We start from the raw sequence: 16,662 nt of genomic DNA, 5'->3' as shown, positions 1-16,662 counted from the left end.
TGACCCTGGACCAGTCCCTTCACCTCCCTCAGCCCCACTCCCTGCTATGTAATAGAGATGGATGCTTAGGGCAGTGGTGAGCACTGGGTCAGATGACAAGGGTGCCAGGCCCTGCAGTACTTGGAACACACAACATCCTCCCTATTCTTCACCCCATGATGACTGTTTATATAACCAGGTGCTCTAACCCAGGCAAGGTGCCCACTGGTGGGAAAGGCAGGGCCAGCACCCCACACCGTGCCAAAGCCCTTAGTGGCTGCCCCTTCCCTCACCCACTCCCCATTACTCCACAGAACTCAATGAGCAGATTTTGAAGGATAATCATTTTGAGTTTTAATAAACGAAGAACAACTGATCCAAAGAGTACCCTTTAAACGGGGATGGGCAGAGGGATCTGGATGTTTAACTTCCGTAACAAACTTTATAACTGTAAACCGTGATCCTGCTTCACAGACTTTTCAAGTGGATTATAAAAAAAAAGGATAGCTAATATTCACCCAGCCTTACTATGTGTCAGGTGCGGTTCAAAGAGTTAATTTACATAGATCTATTGCACAACCATACGCAGTAGCAAACACTAAGAGACGACATTTGAATTCCTAGTCCTTGCTTAGATGGGAAGGGGATTGTAAGCGTTTTAACTATCCCCTTTCTCAACATAATTGTGAGAAGACTCCATTTAGAAGGTAAAAGAGAGACTAAATAAATTTCTCCACATGAAATCCCTATTTTAATACACAATATAGTAAAGTCACTGAAATGACAGTGTTAAGACTGTGCAGATATCGAGCTATTAGATCCAGGGACAGCCCAGATCCCCTGGGGCCTGTACTGGCCACATACCAGAAGCCTAGAGCTCTGCTTAATTGGTGTAAAATGGGGCATATTGCAGCCACACTCATTTCAGTGACTTTGTGCTCTAAGCATCTGTTTTGAAATACCTAACTTTGTAAAACCGTAACTTCACCTTCCGACAAAAACGGAGAGGTTCTCAAGGTGATGCCAAGCAGTATGGAGGATCCTAGGAGTGACTCGGTATGTCTGGGAAGAGGCAGTAGAGTTTCTTTTCCTATAGGAATTCACACAAATCACTTTGTTTCCAATCTTAAGTTTTCTTCCCTTTCTTTGAAAACTCAAATAGAGAAAACACAGCCATAGTATCTTCACAAGAACAATCAATGCAAGGGAGGGCCTGACAATATGCAGAGTTTCTTCATGCTCAAAATACATTCACTCGGCCATGTACTCATCTAGCCCATCCACCCTTTATCTACCATACAAACATTTATTAAATACCTACTCAAGGCTGGGCGTGGTGGCTCACGCCTGTAATCCCAGCCACTTTGGGAGGCCAAGGCGGGTGGATCACCTGAGGTCAGGAGTTCGAGACCAGCCTGGCTAACATAGTGAAACCCTGTCTCTACTAACTAAAAATAAAAAATTAGCCAGGCATGGTGGCGGGTGCCTATAATCCCAGCTACTTGGGAGGCTGAGGCAGGAGAATCACTTGAACCAGGGAGGCGGGGGTTGCAGTGAGCCGAGATCGCACCATCGCACTCCAGCCTGGGCAACAAGAGCAAAACTCCATCTCAAAAAAAAAAAACCAAAAAAAAAAAAATAAAAGAAACCTACTGAATCTCAGGCACTGACAGGATAAATGAAAACAAAATCTTGGCTTCAGCAAGTTTACTGTCAAGTGAAAGCTGGGGTGAGGCAGGCAAATAAACAGCTTCAAAAAAAGAGAGATGCCTGGAGAATAAAAAAGAAAGAGCTCTAAGGTAGAAATAATTAGACCTGAGTGTCAGGAGGAATGGAATTCCAGCTAGAGGGAACAGCATATGCAAAGAAGCCTTTAGGCTCCACCCACCACATTCAGGTCTGTGCAATGCAGGCTCTTCCTGGAGACACAGGAGGTCAAAGGACTGGGCGGTGCTGGGGGTGTCTCGTGGGATGAAACCATGGAGGTATCCAGAGGCTCAATTCCCGGCCATGTTGAGTCTGGACTCAGTGCAGAGGATGGGCAGCCACTGCCTATGATTCAGCTAAGGAGTGACATGGCCTGAGTGGAAGGTGAGCTTAGAAGGGACAAGTGCAACACTTCCTGGGTGAGGAGCAGCAGCCCCGGGGGCAAGGGGAAGGGGTTTCAGGTCTGGAATGAAAGGCACAGATGGGGGATGGTGGGGAGGGGTGCTGGCATCTGCATATAGGACACTTGCCTAGCCAGTGGCCTGCCTGCTCAGCCATGAAATGGAGCTACCAGGTGAGTGGATGGCTGAAGGCCCTCCCGGCTCACTCACATTCCTTAGAGGAGCAGCCACCTGTGATATGTCTCTTTTTACCAGCAGTGACATTAGCAGGGCACAGAAGGGGCAAGCTGTTTTTCCCTCAGCTATGAAAGGGCAAGAGCCACAAGAGACAATGCAGACTGAAGAAAAAGAACCATGAGAAAGTTCTATGTTAAAGCCAGGATGCAGGGATGTCCTCTCCCCCATCACATAAGCAGAGCGAAGGGAGTTGGGGGTGGCTGAAGGAGGTCCTGGTTGACTCTGAGGCTGGAAAGCTCTCTCTGGAATCTGCTCTAAAGAAGGGAAGCTGGCCGGGCGCTGTGGCTCACGTCTATAATCCCAGCTCTTTCGGATGCTGAGGCAGGCAGATCACTTGAGGTCAGGAGTTTGAGACCAGCCTGGCCAATACAGTGAAACGCTGTCTCTACTAAAAATACAAAAATTAGCCAGGTGTGACAGCACACCCCTGTAGTCCAGCTACTCGGGAGGCTGAGGCAGGAGAATCCCTTGAACCCAGGGGGTGGAGTCTGCAGTGAGCTGAGATTGTGCCACTGCACTCCAGCCTGGGCGACAGAGGGAGATTCTGTCTCATAGATGGATAGATAGATAGATGATAGATAGATGGATGGATAGATAGATAGATAGATAGATAGAGATGGAAAGCTGCTGAAAGCCAGGAGGAACAGTAAGCCTTTTGGGGGTGGAGGGGGTAGGAGCAATCCACTTATTTAACATCTATTTTTTCAAGTGCACAGATTGTAAGATTGACAAATGTTCACCAAGAGAACACACTCATGTAAACAGCATCCAGACCAAGAAGTGTATCATTATCACAACATCCAGATCAAGAAGTGTAGCATTATCACAACATCCAGATCAAGAAGTGTAGCATTATCACAACATCCAGATCAAGAAGTGTAGCATTATCACAACATCCAGATCAAGAAGTGTAGCATTATCACAACCCCAGAAGCCCCCAGGCCCCCACAGACCAAGGGGAACCCTCAAGGGGAACCACCTTCATGTCATCTAACACCAAGGATTAGTCTGACCAGTTTTTGAACTGTATATCCAAGGAATTACGCAATCTCTACTCTGTAGTTGAGCACATTTCGTTCAACACTATATTTGCAGATTCATACACGTAGTATATATATAGCAGAAGCCTGTCAGTTGTCATTGCTGAGTAATATCCCCTTGTATGAATACACCGTAACTTAGGCATCCATTCTACCTAATGGACGTTTAGGTTGCTCCTGGTCTGGGCTATAACAAATGGCACCGCTGCCATTCAGGCTGCCATGGCTCCAGGCCCAGAGCTGTGAGGAGCTGCAGCGTGGGTGCTCAGCTCAAGGCCTTGCTTCTACCGCCGTGCCAAATACTTCCCAGTAAAAATACTTGCTGAAGAGTGACTGGCAGAGCCCCTGGAGAGACTATAAAAAGGCACCCCTTCCTCAAGAAGTTTTTTGTTTCTATATTATTGTACAGCACCAACAACTCTCCCTGGGGAGCTTCCCGGAGCCCTGTGGGCAAGAGGCCCTGGCCCACGCATAGACGTGCCTTGATACCACAGCCACGTGAGGGGGGGTGGGAAAAGGCTGAGTCAAATGGAAGGCGTGAACGGGACCTCTGAGGCATAAGAGAGAAAGAAATGGTCTTAGTGCAAGTCACAGAGGAGGGTGATCATGTGTGCCCTTTAGAAGATGTGTGACACATATGCCATGTCAGGGGAGGTGAGTCTCTACTGCCACCCAGGTCTTCCGTGAGTGGCTAAAAGTCTCCAAGCAGACTGCACATGCCCTCATATAAATGTGTATACATGTCATGTGAGACAAGCCCTCTTATATGTAGGGCCCTTGAGCAGTGCACAACCTGAACACCCACACAAGGTGACCCTGTTACTTGGTCCTGAGGATGCAGAAAGACTGATTTGCCTCTGACTTTAAGGAGCTCATAGCTCAAGATGGGAAGGCAGAGGAGAAAATTAATTATTTAAATACACTATAGGGTATGTGTCACAATGAAAGTTTGCCCAAAGAATTATGGGGATCTGAAACACAGAGCAGTTATAGGATAGAGAAAAGTGGGTGCATTTAATAGCACTAAAAGGTAGAACCCATAGGAGTAAGTAACGTTCACTGGAAAGGACTGATATGAAAGATGAGCCCAAGTTTCTGGTTTGAAAATGGGGCCAGTGGTGGTGCCATTCTCTGAGCCAGGAAACCTCACCTGTATGGGCAATGTGGCCCACCAGGAGAGCAGCGTCAGTGGTGGAGGAGGAAGGCAGTGACCAAAGGTGAAAAAGCACAGGGCAGGCTGGGTCCAGTGGCTCACACATGTAATCCTGGCACTTTGGGAGGCCAAGGCGGGAGGACTGCTTGAGCCCAGGAGCTGGAGACCAACCTGGGCAATACAGGGAGATGCCATTTCTAAAAGTAATTAAATAATTAGCCAGGTGTGGAGGCACACCTATGGTCCCAGCCACTCAGGAGGCTGAGGTGGGAGAATCACTTAAACCCAGGAGGTAGAGGCTGCAGTGAGTCAAGGTCACACTACTGCACTCCAGCCTGGGAGTCAGAGCAAGACCCTGTTGAAAAAGCACAGAGCAGGGAAGCTCACTGAGAACTGGGTGCGCAGTGCTAAAGTGGCTGGAGGTGGGAGGCCTGGGTCCTTCCCCAGCTCTGGCACTGAGCGTGTGGTCTGAGCCTGTCACTTAACCTTGCTGAGTTTCGAGCTCCTGCATGGTACCAAGGGTCTAACACCCGCTACTGTCTACCTGACAGGCTTGCCTTGAGGATCACAGTGGTGCTGTGTGTGACAGCAGGCTCAATCTGTAATGCATGATACACTGATCAATTATCACCATTACTAATTAAAGATTTATAATAAGTTAGGCAAAAAAGGTTTAATGAGGCCAGGAGATAAGACCACGGAAAAATTACCAAACTGAACACAGAAACAGGTATTTCATGCTTGCTCCAAGTGACTCCTCTTTATTTATTTATTTTTTTTTGAGAGAGTCTCACTCTGTCACCTAGACTGGAGTGCAGTGGCTCAATCTCAGCTCACTGCAACCTCCACCTTCTAGGTTCAAGCGATTCTTGTGCCTCAGCCACCCGAATAACTGAGATTACAGGCGTGCACCACCACACTCGGTTAATTTTTGTATTTTTAGCAGAGATGGGAGTTTCACCCTGTTGCCTAGGCTGGTCTCGAACTCCTGATCTCAAGTGATCCACCTGCCTCAGCCTCCCAAAGTGCTGGGATAACAGGCGTGGGCTACCGTGCCCAGCCGAGTGACTCCTCTTTAAATCAGTGTTTGAGAATGATGCTAAGAAAGTTAAAGTAGCTTTCTTTTAACTGTAAAGACAGAAAAGCACAGAGAAGAAAAGCTTAAGTCATTCCTCTCTGAAACGTGCCTGCAGCCAGGTGCCAGGTTGCTCAGTTCTGAGCAGCATCTGAGCCTCAAGATGCTGACTGCAGCTCAAACACCAGGTCTGGGTTGACTCTATGATCCTGTGTATGTCAAAGACACCAATGCTTCCTGTCCTCCCCAACTTGCAAAACCTTTCTCTCAGCTAGAAAAACCCAACCCTGGGCCAGGCACGGTGGCTCACGCCTGTAATCCCAGCACTTTGGGAGGCTGAGGCGGGCAGATCACGAAGTCAGGAGATCGAGACCATCCTGGCCAACACAGTGAAACCCTGTCTCCACCAAATATACAAAAATTAGCTGGGCGTGGTGGCACGCACCTATAGTCCCAGCTACTTGGGAGGCTGAGGCAGGAGAATCGCTTGAACCCAGGAGGCAGAGGATACAGTGAGCCGAGATCATGCCACTGCACTCCAGCTTGGCGACAGAGTGAGACTCTGTCTCAAAAAAAAAAAAAAAAAGCCCAACCCAACCCCACCCGCCTGGCTCACTCCTACTCCTAAAACCTCAGCCTAGAACCTCTCCCACAGAAGGACCTTCCTGACCTTCCCAATCTAAGGGACCATACATGTTCACTCCCAGCGCTTCCCAAAGCACCATCACTGGCTGGTGTGCTTCCTCTTGAAGAACCTGATAGCACCATGAGGGCAGGAGCATCCTGTTTGGTTTACCCCCATCTACTCCCAGGCATGCGCACACAGGCCCACGCAACATCTGTTGAAAGACACAGGTAGTCACTCAGCACCGAGTCTGCGTCCTCAGTTCCACACTGAGGACAAAGCCTGCCAGTGCCACCCCAAAGGTCTAAGGTGATAAAGGAGAACGAAGCCTCAGTCAACGGCAGCACTTTCTCTGAAGTTTAACATGCAGGTCTAAATGAAATGTGGCCGACGGAGGTTCACATAGAACAAAAGTCACAGGACTATGGCATATTATTCAGCTATAAAAAGGACGGAAATCCTGTCATATGCAACAATAAAGATGCACCTCAAGAACATTATGCTAAGTGAAATAAGCCAAACACAAAAAGGAAATATTGTATGATTCCAGTTATGTGAGTTACCTCCAGTAGGCAAATTCGTAGAGACAGAAAGAAGAGAGATTACCGCCGGGCGCAGTGGCTCACGCTTATAATTCCAGCACTTTGGGAGGCCGAGGCGCGCGGATCACAAGGTCAGGAGATCGAGACCACGGTGAAACCCCGTCTCTACTAAAAATACAAAAAATTAGCCGGGCGTGGTGGCGGGCGCCTGTAGTCCCAGCTACTCAGAGAGGCTGAGGCAGGAGAATGGCGTGAACCCGGGAGGTGGAGCTTGCAGTGAGCCGAGATTGCGCCACTGCACTCCAGGCTGGGTGACAGAGCAAGACTCCATCTCAAAAAAAAAAAAAAAAAAAAAAAGAAGAAGAGAGATTACCAGAAGAAAGGGGAACAGGGAATTTTTATTTAAGGGGTACAGTTTTTGTTTGGGATGATGAAAAAGTCTTATGTATAGACAGTGGTGACGTTTGCAGTAATGGTACATTTAATGCCACTTAACTGAACCGTATACTTATGAATGGTTAAAAGGATAAACATTATGTATATTTTTCCTCAATTTTTAAAAATGGGGAAAAAAGTCTCCTAACTATTCCTATTTAGCAAACTCGTGTTTGAACAACGGCTCCCTTTGTAAACATAGCTACACGGCTGGGTGCAGTGGCTCATGCCTGTAATCCTAGCACTTTGGGAGCCAGGGGGAGGCAGATCACTTGAGGTCAGGAGTTCAAGACCAGCCTGGCCAACATGGCAAAACCCCATCTCTACTAAAACTGTAAAAATTAGCTGGAAATTGCTTGAACCTGGGAGGTGGGGGTTGCAGTGAGCTGAGGTCATTCCACCGCACTCCAGCCTAGGCAACAGAGCAAGTCTCCACCTCAAAAAAAAAAATTAAATAAATAAATAAACATAGCTACACAATCAGAAGACTGGACCTAGGGACTGGGTAGGATATAGCAGGGCAAAGTCTCCACGTGAAGTCCAAACCCTAGGGCAGCTGTACCTCCCCACCCCACTGGCCCTCCACCACACAGATACTGACTCACAGCAGAGCCATGCTCCTAGAGACAGTTGGGGTGTTAAGCATCTGTGGGTGCCACAAACATTCAAATAATAACATCAACCAGGGTAGTCAAGTCTGGACATTTCTATGTCGATGTCTGTTTATACCTGAGCAAAGAAATACTAAGTGGCTGTGCCCTTAAACAGAAGCCAGATCAGGAGTCCTGGTTTTTCTTTCTTTTTCCATTTCCCCCCTCAACATCTGCTTAAGAAAAATTTCAAACATACAAAAAAGTTGAGAGGATTATTCAGTGACATCCCTAAACCTACCACCTGGTTTTGTTTGGTACGGAGGGAGGGGGAGGACCCCACACCCTGTTCTGATTTTTTCTCCATCTCCCACCACAGTGAGGCACCAGTCTAGGGATACCACAAGGGCTGTCCCTGTCTTAAGTGAATATGCAAAACAGTACCTACAGATAAACCGTGTTCTTGCCTGAGTACTTTAGAAAGGATGAAACGTTCCTTCAGTTTCATAAAGAATGAAAGCATTTTTTCAGCTTGAGACTGTGTATTTTAAGCTTTAATTTGAAGACAGTTGATTTCATGGCCAAATTATGAACTTTTGAAAGAATTTTCATGAGAATACTCATCAGTCAAGACTGCAGCTGGAGGCCGGGCGTGGTGGCTCACGCCTGTAACCCCAGCACTTTGGTAGGCCGAGGTGGGTGGATCACGAGGTCAGGAGATCGAGACCATCCTGGCTAACACGGTAAAACCCCGTCTCTACTAAATATACAAAAAAAAAAAAAAAAAATTAGCCGGGCATAGTGGCGGGCGCCTGTATTCCCAGCTACTCGGGAGGCTGAGGCAGGAGAATGGGGTGAACCCCGCGGGCGGAGCTTGCAGTGAGCCGAAATCGCGCCACTGCACTCCAGCCTGGGCGACAGGGCAAGACTCCGTCTCAAAAAAAAAAAAAAAAAAAAAAAGACTGCAGCTGGAAATGAACAACTCTGACATACTACTATACCATTTTAATGAGACTTCACATATGGGAAATTTTTCTTTCATCAAGAGTTTTATAAATATGACCCTCATGGATGTGGACTTTTAAAAAATGGGGATATCAAGCAAAGTAAATCTAACTTTGGAAATTTCTTTGGCATCACCAATTGATTTAAACACACTTTAAGAAACTACAAACGCTGGAATTTTAAAACCGTAACAACTCACAAAACAAAAGCACCTCATTTTCTAAATCCAGAGCTGAGACAACTACTAAATCCCATGCTTAATATAGGTGGCCTGTGTAAACAATGTGAGAGCAAAATTTTAAGCCTGCCTTTAATTTGGTCCTACCAAACCCAATTCCAACCCTCAATCCAATCCTGGAAAATGCTATCAGATGTTCAAGAATTTTTATTCTAATTTCTCCTAGTGCTTCACAAACCCACACTGGCTGCCAAACACACATCAAGCACCAACCAAGGAACCAACCAAACCAGTGTCTCATGGGACCTGCACTAATGACACACGTTGGCATTTTCTGAAGCAGGATTTCTTGAACCTAAAATTCCAGCTATTATTTAAATCATATCCCTACTATAATTAACTAGCAAAGCTGAAACTAAATCAGGCAGACAGGCCAGGCCTCCAGCCAGATGCTAAATGTCAGAATCATAAACCACTATGTGGATGTACCATTCCAGCACTGTCAGGCCAGGAAGCCACAGGCCAAGGGCTACCTCTCATAATGAGGGTCTTTGAGGAAGGCAGTGATTGCATTCCTCTGGGGATCCAGGAAAACACACTTTAGAAGAATTCCCACTCTCCAATAGCAGCATCATCACAAGGCCTCAGAGAATTTGGCATTGCCATGTGTACTGAGCATTGTGCTGGACACTGTAAGGTCTCACCCAGGTAGAATTGGGTCTTTTTTTGGGGGGCGGGGGGTAGGGTCTCACTCTGGTTGCCCAGGCTGGAGTGCAGTGGCAAGATCTGAGGGGGAGTTTCGCCATGAAATGGGGTTTCGCCATGTCACCCAAGGTCGTCTCGAATTCCTGGACTCAAGTGATCCCCCTGCCTCGGCCTCCCAAAGTGCTGGAATTATGGGCATGAGCCACCATGCCCAGCTAGGGTATCACTTCTACATAAGCTTACATTCTCGGGGAAAAAGACACCATCACATTCTCTATTAGACAGCTTTGTACATGATGTTTTTATGATATACATTATGCAAATATAAATGGCATAAAAAAAACTGAGCTACAGAAGTCTGTACTCAAGATATTGCAACATAGAGTGACCAAGCTGCACATACATTATTAGTTCTTTGCAGCATTCCTAATAGCAAGTGACCCAACAGGATAGGCCGGCCATCTTACATTCAATTTCCATAGCCCGGCAGGGGTTCTCAATCGTTAAGAAAGCCTTGCCTCCTCTGCACCCCTCCAAGTTTTGGATATGCTCCAGCTAGGGAGTTAGAACACCCCTCCCGTTTGAGAATCATTGCTATGGACTGAAGTAATAAATACTGTGACTGTCCAAAGAATCCCTGCCTACTTCCATGGAGGAGCACAATTCTTCAGGAAGGTGTTGAGATTATTTGGAGAAGGTATCTTAGAGAAAGGGATGTTTCACCAAAATTAGAAAGGCTGAAAGGCTATGATTTGATGGAGAAAGTGTGAAGCTATTCTTGGAGCCTGGAACTTGCAATGAAAAGGCTCAAACGTGGGAGAGAAAGATGAACAAAACAGCCAAAAAATATTGGGGAGGGGGCAGGTGTCGTCCGGGTACATTTAATGAGAAAAATGAGTGAGACTCCCGAGTAAGAATGGAGTTAACTAGCAATGAACCATGTTGGCCCTTAGCATTCCTGCTCAAGATAACTGCCTAGAGCCAGGGAGGCTCACTATTCCAAACAGAGGCCCACTCCTTTCAAAATCCAGCTTACATTCTTAAGATCCTTACCATCCTAACTGATCAAGGGTCTATAGGATCTAAACTACACTACAAGATTCTAATAATCAGTGTTAACAAGAAATACAAACCACGGCTACAAAATATGGGATTTTTTTATTTTTCTCCCAGAAAAATTCCCATGTATGTCAAATATTGTCACACAAAAAGTATTTCTGAATTAACTTAAAACACTTGTCACAATTAACTTGACATGATCTAGATGATAACCAACAAAGTCTTCCCAGGGTGAACGGCAAACATTAAACAATGCCAAATTTCCATTCTAATTTTAACATCATAACCAATGTCTTTATTTCCAATATTACCCTGCTGTTTTCATACTGAATAAATAAAACTAAATAAAAATAATCACATAACAGGCCGGGAGAGGTGGCTCATGCCTGTAATCCCAGCACTTTGGGAATTGCTTGAACCCGGGAGGTGGAGCTTGCAGTGAGCCGAGATTGTGCCACTGCACTCCAGCCTGGGCGACAGAGCAAGATTCCATCTTAAATAAATAAATAAATAAATAAATAAAAATAATCATGTAACATTAGCCTTAAAATACTGAGAGAACAGCTAACAGTGAAATGAACATCCCAAGCAGGGCTGCCCTCATACTGGGGCCATCACAGGGCACTCTATGTAATAAAGCCCATTACAGAGCGGCAGTGACCCAGCATACAATGGGAACGATGCCCCCGGACTTGTGTAATTCGAAGGCCCACTCCTTCTAGAGGAATTACTAAGCAATAGACTTTTTAAAAGGAAGAAGATTCAGAGAATGTTTAGAGCTAGAAGTCAGTCACTTCAATCAAGCCTTACCCTTCTTTCTGTTCATCAGAACATTTCAGTATTTTTTAGAACAGATTCAGTCAAGACAGAGTCAATGCATTTGAATTTAACTTCTGTATTTCTTCACACCAACTGCTTTTAAAAAGTCAGTAAGAAATACTGTTTAGAAGTTTCACATGATTTTAACTACAAAATAAAATACAAAAGCAGCTTTTCAAAAATGGTGTTGGTACGGTTTTTCCAATACAAAAAAGAACACCTCTACCCCCTAACCCCAGCTTCCCGAAATCCTTCCTCTGTTTATGGTCAATTTATCAGCTTCAACCCCCACCCTACCCCACCCCTCGGTGGAGTTTAGGAGCCCAGGGCTGGCTATTTACAACACAGCATTTAAAATAACAAGGAATCTTATTGTAAAATCATTCCCCTCCCACCAAAAGAAAGTCCCTCCCACCACCCCTGTGATTTGCTAAGGAACATGTACAGCTCCAATTTACACTTAAACTATTTCAAACTCGATGGAGAAGCCAGAAGAATCCCTTCCAGTTCTATAATTCAATGATTCTAGTAATTCACCTTTGTAATTTTGCAAGACGGGCTAGCCTCTGCTCAGATACCTTAAACTGCCTGAGATTTGGAAAGTTATTAAATGTTCACCAACTTATTTTCAAAGGAATGCTGATATATCCATTGCACTATTATTATTATTATATTCAGTGCCTTCTATACCTGCATGAGACAAAATTTTGTGAGGCACTGACTTGTTAATTACAGTTAAATAGACGTCATAAACAGTTTATACGTTCTCATTCTGGAATATTTTTTCTGTTACTACCTTATTACAACAGTTGTTACGGAAAAAAAAAAAAAACTTAAAACATGCAAAGCAGCTTACCAAAAATATACATCAAGATTTAGTACAAATTTCCTAATAATCAGCCATGAGTTACTTTTTCCATGATTAAGGGAAGGCCCCTCATCTTCTAAGTTAAAATTTTAAGCAGAACACTTGTGCAAGATCACACATTTTTGTGATTTCCCATTCAAATTTCAGTATATTTGTTTCTTATTAAAATATGGGCAAACTTTCCTTTAAAAATGTACATATTTGTTGAATACTTTGTGAAAAGAGCTGTTCAGCTATTAATTTGAATTATTTACCGGCCAAATGTATACTCTATGGCTTAGCAGTTAAGGTGAAATAATTTTTTTAATGCTATTACATTAAAAACACTCTTGGCTGGGTGCGGTGGCTTACGCCTGTAATCCCAGCAGTTTGGGAGGCCGAGGCGGGCGGATCACAAGGTCAGGAGATTGAGACCATCATGGCTAACACGGTGAAACCCCGTCTCTACTAAAAATACAAAAAATAAGCCGGGCATGGTGGCACACGCCAGTAATCCCAGCTACTCGGGAGACTGAGGTAGGAGATGGCTTGAACCCAGGAGGCGGAGATTGCAGTGAGCCGAGATCGCGCCACTGCACTCCAGCCTGGGCGACAGGGCAAGATAACGTCTCAGAAAAAAAACCAAACAACAACAACAACAACAAACACTCTTACATCCATCATAGAGAAGCGTGAAAATGTAAAAGTTCTTGTTCAAAATTGTCAGGTGGGGCACGGTGGCTCACGCCTGTAATCCCAGCACTCTGGGAGAGTGAGGCAGGTGGATCACCTGAGGTCAGGAGTTCGAGAGCCAGCCTGGCCAACACGGCGAAACCCGTCTCTACTAAAAAATACAAAATTAGCTGGGCTGGTGGCGCGGGCCTGTAATCCCAGCTACTTGGGAGGCTAAGGCAGGAGAATCGCTTGAACCTGGGAGACGGAGGTTGCAGTGAGCCGAGATCGCGCCACTCCCCTCCAGCCTGGGAGACAGAGCGAGATCCTGTCTTAAAATAACAACAACATTTTGTCAACAAAATCTGCAAGTTAAGTTCTTTCATGATGATCCTCGCAAAATAGCATTTCTCATCCAAAGGCCTCAGAACAGCCGCCAGCCGCCGAGCTAACTCGGGACCCTGTTACCGGCTGCTTGGCGCCCTGGTCAGGTGGGTTTTACCCTCTTCAGGGTCCATTCCTCGCCTCGCCCCCCGCTCCCAACCCTCGGGACACTGGAGACTTGGATTTCACAAACGGGTTTGCTCCAGGTCGCACTCCATCCCCGAGGGAAAGCTGCTCAGAAGTTCTGGAGTTGGGCTGGAGTGTTGAAGTTCTGGAGTGATGGCAACATGTGAATGATGTCAGAATTCCCATCTCCAGAGTCCGGCTGGGGAGCTAAGCGCAGGTGAGCTTGCATCAGAAGAGAAAGCCAAGCCCCCCACACGTCGCTAAACTAGGGCACAGGAATGGCGTGTTATGCAACGGCCGCCGCTCGCGTGGCCACGAAAGCGCTCCTGCCGCTCGGGCCGCGTCCCGCCAAGACCGTGAGCAAACTAGCACAGTTGGCGCGGCAGCCGGCCGGGAGACGCCGAGCAGGGCCTGGCCGCCCGCGGCTCGGGAGAAACGGCGCCCCCAGGGTCCGGTGGCCTCTGAGGGGCTGACTGGCCCGTGGGCCGGCGGCGCGGCCGCGGGGGACCAGGTGGGAACCGCGCGGCCGTGGGTGCGGCGGCGCAGCCACCGGGGGCTGAGGGGCGGCGCGGCCTCGACTGCGGCACGGCCGTGGGTCTGTCGGCTCGCGGGACGACGGGGCGGCCGACGGGGGCCAACAGGGCGGGCTCCGAAGGACTGATTGGCCCGTGGGACTATGGCGCGGCCGGGAGGACGGCCCCGGCTCCGTGGGACCGCTGCGCCGCCGGACGCGGGGGTCCCGAGGCTGTCAGGGGCGCCTGGCCGAGCGTCTAGTGGAAAGCCGAGCCCCCGGGGACAGCGGAAGCAGAGGCGCGCCCGGCGCTACGGCCTTTCGGCTCTAGGACACCGCCCCCCGGCCGCGCCGCCCCTGCCCCGCCGGGATCCCGGTCGCCCCCGTCGCCGCACAACAAAGCGGCGCAGCCCCGCTGCCCCCGCCCGACGCCGGCCTCCAACTTCCCCGGCTCCTCTGGAACCGGCTCCGCGGGCTCCGTACGGCCTGGACTACGCGCTGCCGGGCGGGGGCGGCTCCGGGCGGGCGCGGACCGTGGGGGCAGGGCGCAGGGCTCCGTCCGGACAAACTTCCTCGGCCGCCCCGCCGGGCGCCCTTCCCGGAGCCTCGGCCCCCGGTAGGTGCGCGGAGCCGCAGGGCTCGACCGCTTCGCGGAAACTCTCGCCACCCTCCCGGCTGCCGCCCCGACCCCAGCTCCCAGCCCCCTCACCTCCAGGGGCGCGGTCTACACCCTCGGGGGCGTCCTGGCCCGCGGCTCCCGGGCCTCGCGCGCCGGGAGACCGGGCACTGGTGGCTGGAGCTGCTGCTGGCCCCGCAGGGACGGGGGAGCCCCGGGCGGCGGCGGTGGCGTGGACGGCGACTGCTCCATCTTCCCGGAGCGCTCACGCCGCGGTTCCAAAGCGCAGACCCAAGTGGGACATTCGCTACATTGTTGGCATTCCACGGGCGTCACGTGACCCCGCCTCCCGCGTCACTCTCGGCCGCATACCAGTCCGGGCGGGGCGCCTGCGGCCCCTGCTCCGCCGCGGCCGCTCCGCCCAGCCCCGCCCGGCCGCGCTTCCTGCCTCCGGCCTCGACCGCCACCTGCCCACGGCCTCCCTGCTGGCCTGCGGTAGCCCGCCGGGGCCTCTCGGACCTATTTGACTCGCTGCTATCCGCCCCCAAACTTGAGTATTTGCCCTCTCGACTGCATTTGTATTAAAAGTTGGTAACTGTCGTTAAAGCCACTATTCTTAAGTATCTCATTCCAGTCTTGGTGGAAAAAAAAAAAAAAGTTAGCAGGCCTGAAGGAGCCACCAAGTTACCAACTAGGGGCTGGACACTAAAACTAGGGGCAGAAAAGGACAGACGGCTATTGGGACAGTGGAATCGAACAATTAAGAAGAAGGTTTGCCAGGAGCGGTGGCTCACGCCTGTAATCCCAGCACTTTGAGAGGTCTAGGCGGGCGGATCACCTGAGGTCGGGAGTTCGAGACCAGCCTGACCAACATGGAGAAACTCCGTCTCTACTAAAAATACAAAATTAGCCAGGCGTGGTGGCGCATGCCTGTAATCCCAGCTCTTCGGGAGGCTGAGGCAAGAGAATCGCTGGAACCCGGGAGGCGGAGGTTGCGGTGAGCTGAGATAGCATCATTGCACTCCAGCCTGGGCAACAAGAGCAAAACTCCGTCTCAAAAAAAAAAAAAGAACGTCTGATGCACACCCAAATTTAATCTGATTTAATTTAATCAGCCTCCCCTCCCCGTGTACATTTTGTTTCTGAGAAGTATTTTATGGTGTAGGGAATAGTATAGTACCGTATATACCAGCAAGTGAGGTCGTGGGTTTTGAACAGCTTCACTATCCATTTGAGGACTGTGGATCTGGTACAGGGACAGAAGCAGGGATGGTGCAAAGATTCAGAGTAGAAACAATAGACTGGAAGCCAAATCCTCAATCTACTTACGGCTCTCCTAACATCATACTTCCTACCACCTACATCTGTGGCAAGTGATGCTGAGGGTCAATATGGTGTTTAAAGTCAACTCGATTTCTTCTTTAATTGACAAACTCTTGTGAAAATTTTAAATTTTACTCTCATGGGAAACAGTAATAAAGGTCATTATCTGTGCACTATTTTGACAGTCTCACCCAGCCTTCAGTCCCTGGTCCATCCTCCTCCCCTCCTTCCTCTCTTTCAATCTCTTAAAGCCTCAGCTCTCTAGGGAATCTTCTCAGATCTCTGTTTTCTCTCTTCTTTGGGCTCTGATAATCAAACTGTAATCCCTTCCTGCCAGCAGAAGTGTGCAAAAAAAAAAAAAAAAAAAAAAAAAGAACAAAAAAAGAAACCATCATCGTGCAGCTTAGAATTCAATTTAATTTTTCGATAGTATCCTGTGTGCTACCCAGATATCTTGCACAGTACTGGGAGCAAAATAAGTCTCCAGCCAATATTCTGCAATTGAGCGCTACTGGCATTACCTATGTACTTTTCCACATTTTTTCCTTTTTTTCTTAGAGACAGAGTCTCACTCCATTGCCCACGCTGGAGTGCAGTGGCACAATCATAACTTACTGCAGCCCACATCAACCT

The 16,662-nt window shown here is 48.3% G+C and overlaps 1 protein-coding gene across 1 annotated transcript in view; it reads right to left on the bottom strand.

Annotated features, from left to right (window-relative positions):
• Positions 1–15,487, bottom strand: part of LATS2 (large tumor suppressor kinase 2) — an 89,450-nt gene extending 73,963 nt beyond the window's left edge. Inside the window, exon 1 of the mRNA XM_030813259.1 lies at positions 14,800–15,487. The gene's annotated coding sequence lies outside the window, so the exon portion shown is untranslated. The remainder of the gene's footprint in view (positions 1–14,799) is intronic.
• Between the last annotated feature and the right edge of the window lie 1,175 nt (positions 15,488–16,662).

Source organism: Nomascus leucogenys, chromosome 5 (genome assembly GCF_006542625.1).
Source record: "Nomascus leucogenys isolate Asia chromosome 5, Asia_NLE_v1, whole genome shotgun sequence".
Taxonomy (NCBI): Eukaryota; Metazoa; Chordata; class Mammalia; order Primates; family Hylobatidae; genus Nomascus; species Nomascus leucogenys.
Note: the sequence above shows the minus strand (reverse complement) of the source record. Positions and strands in the feature narration are given on the sequence as shown.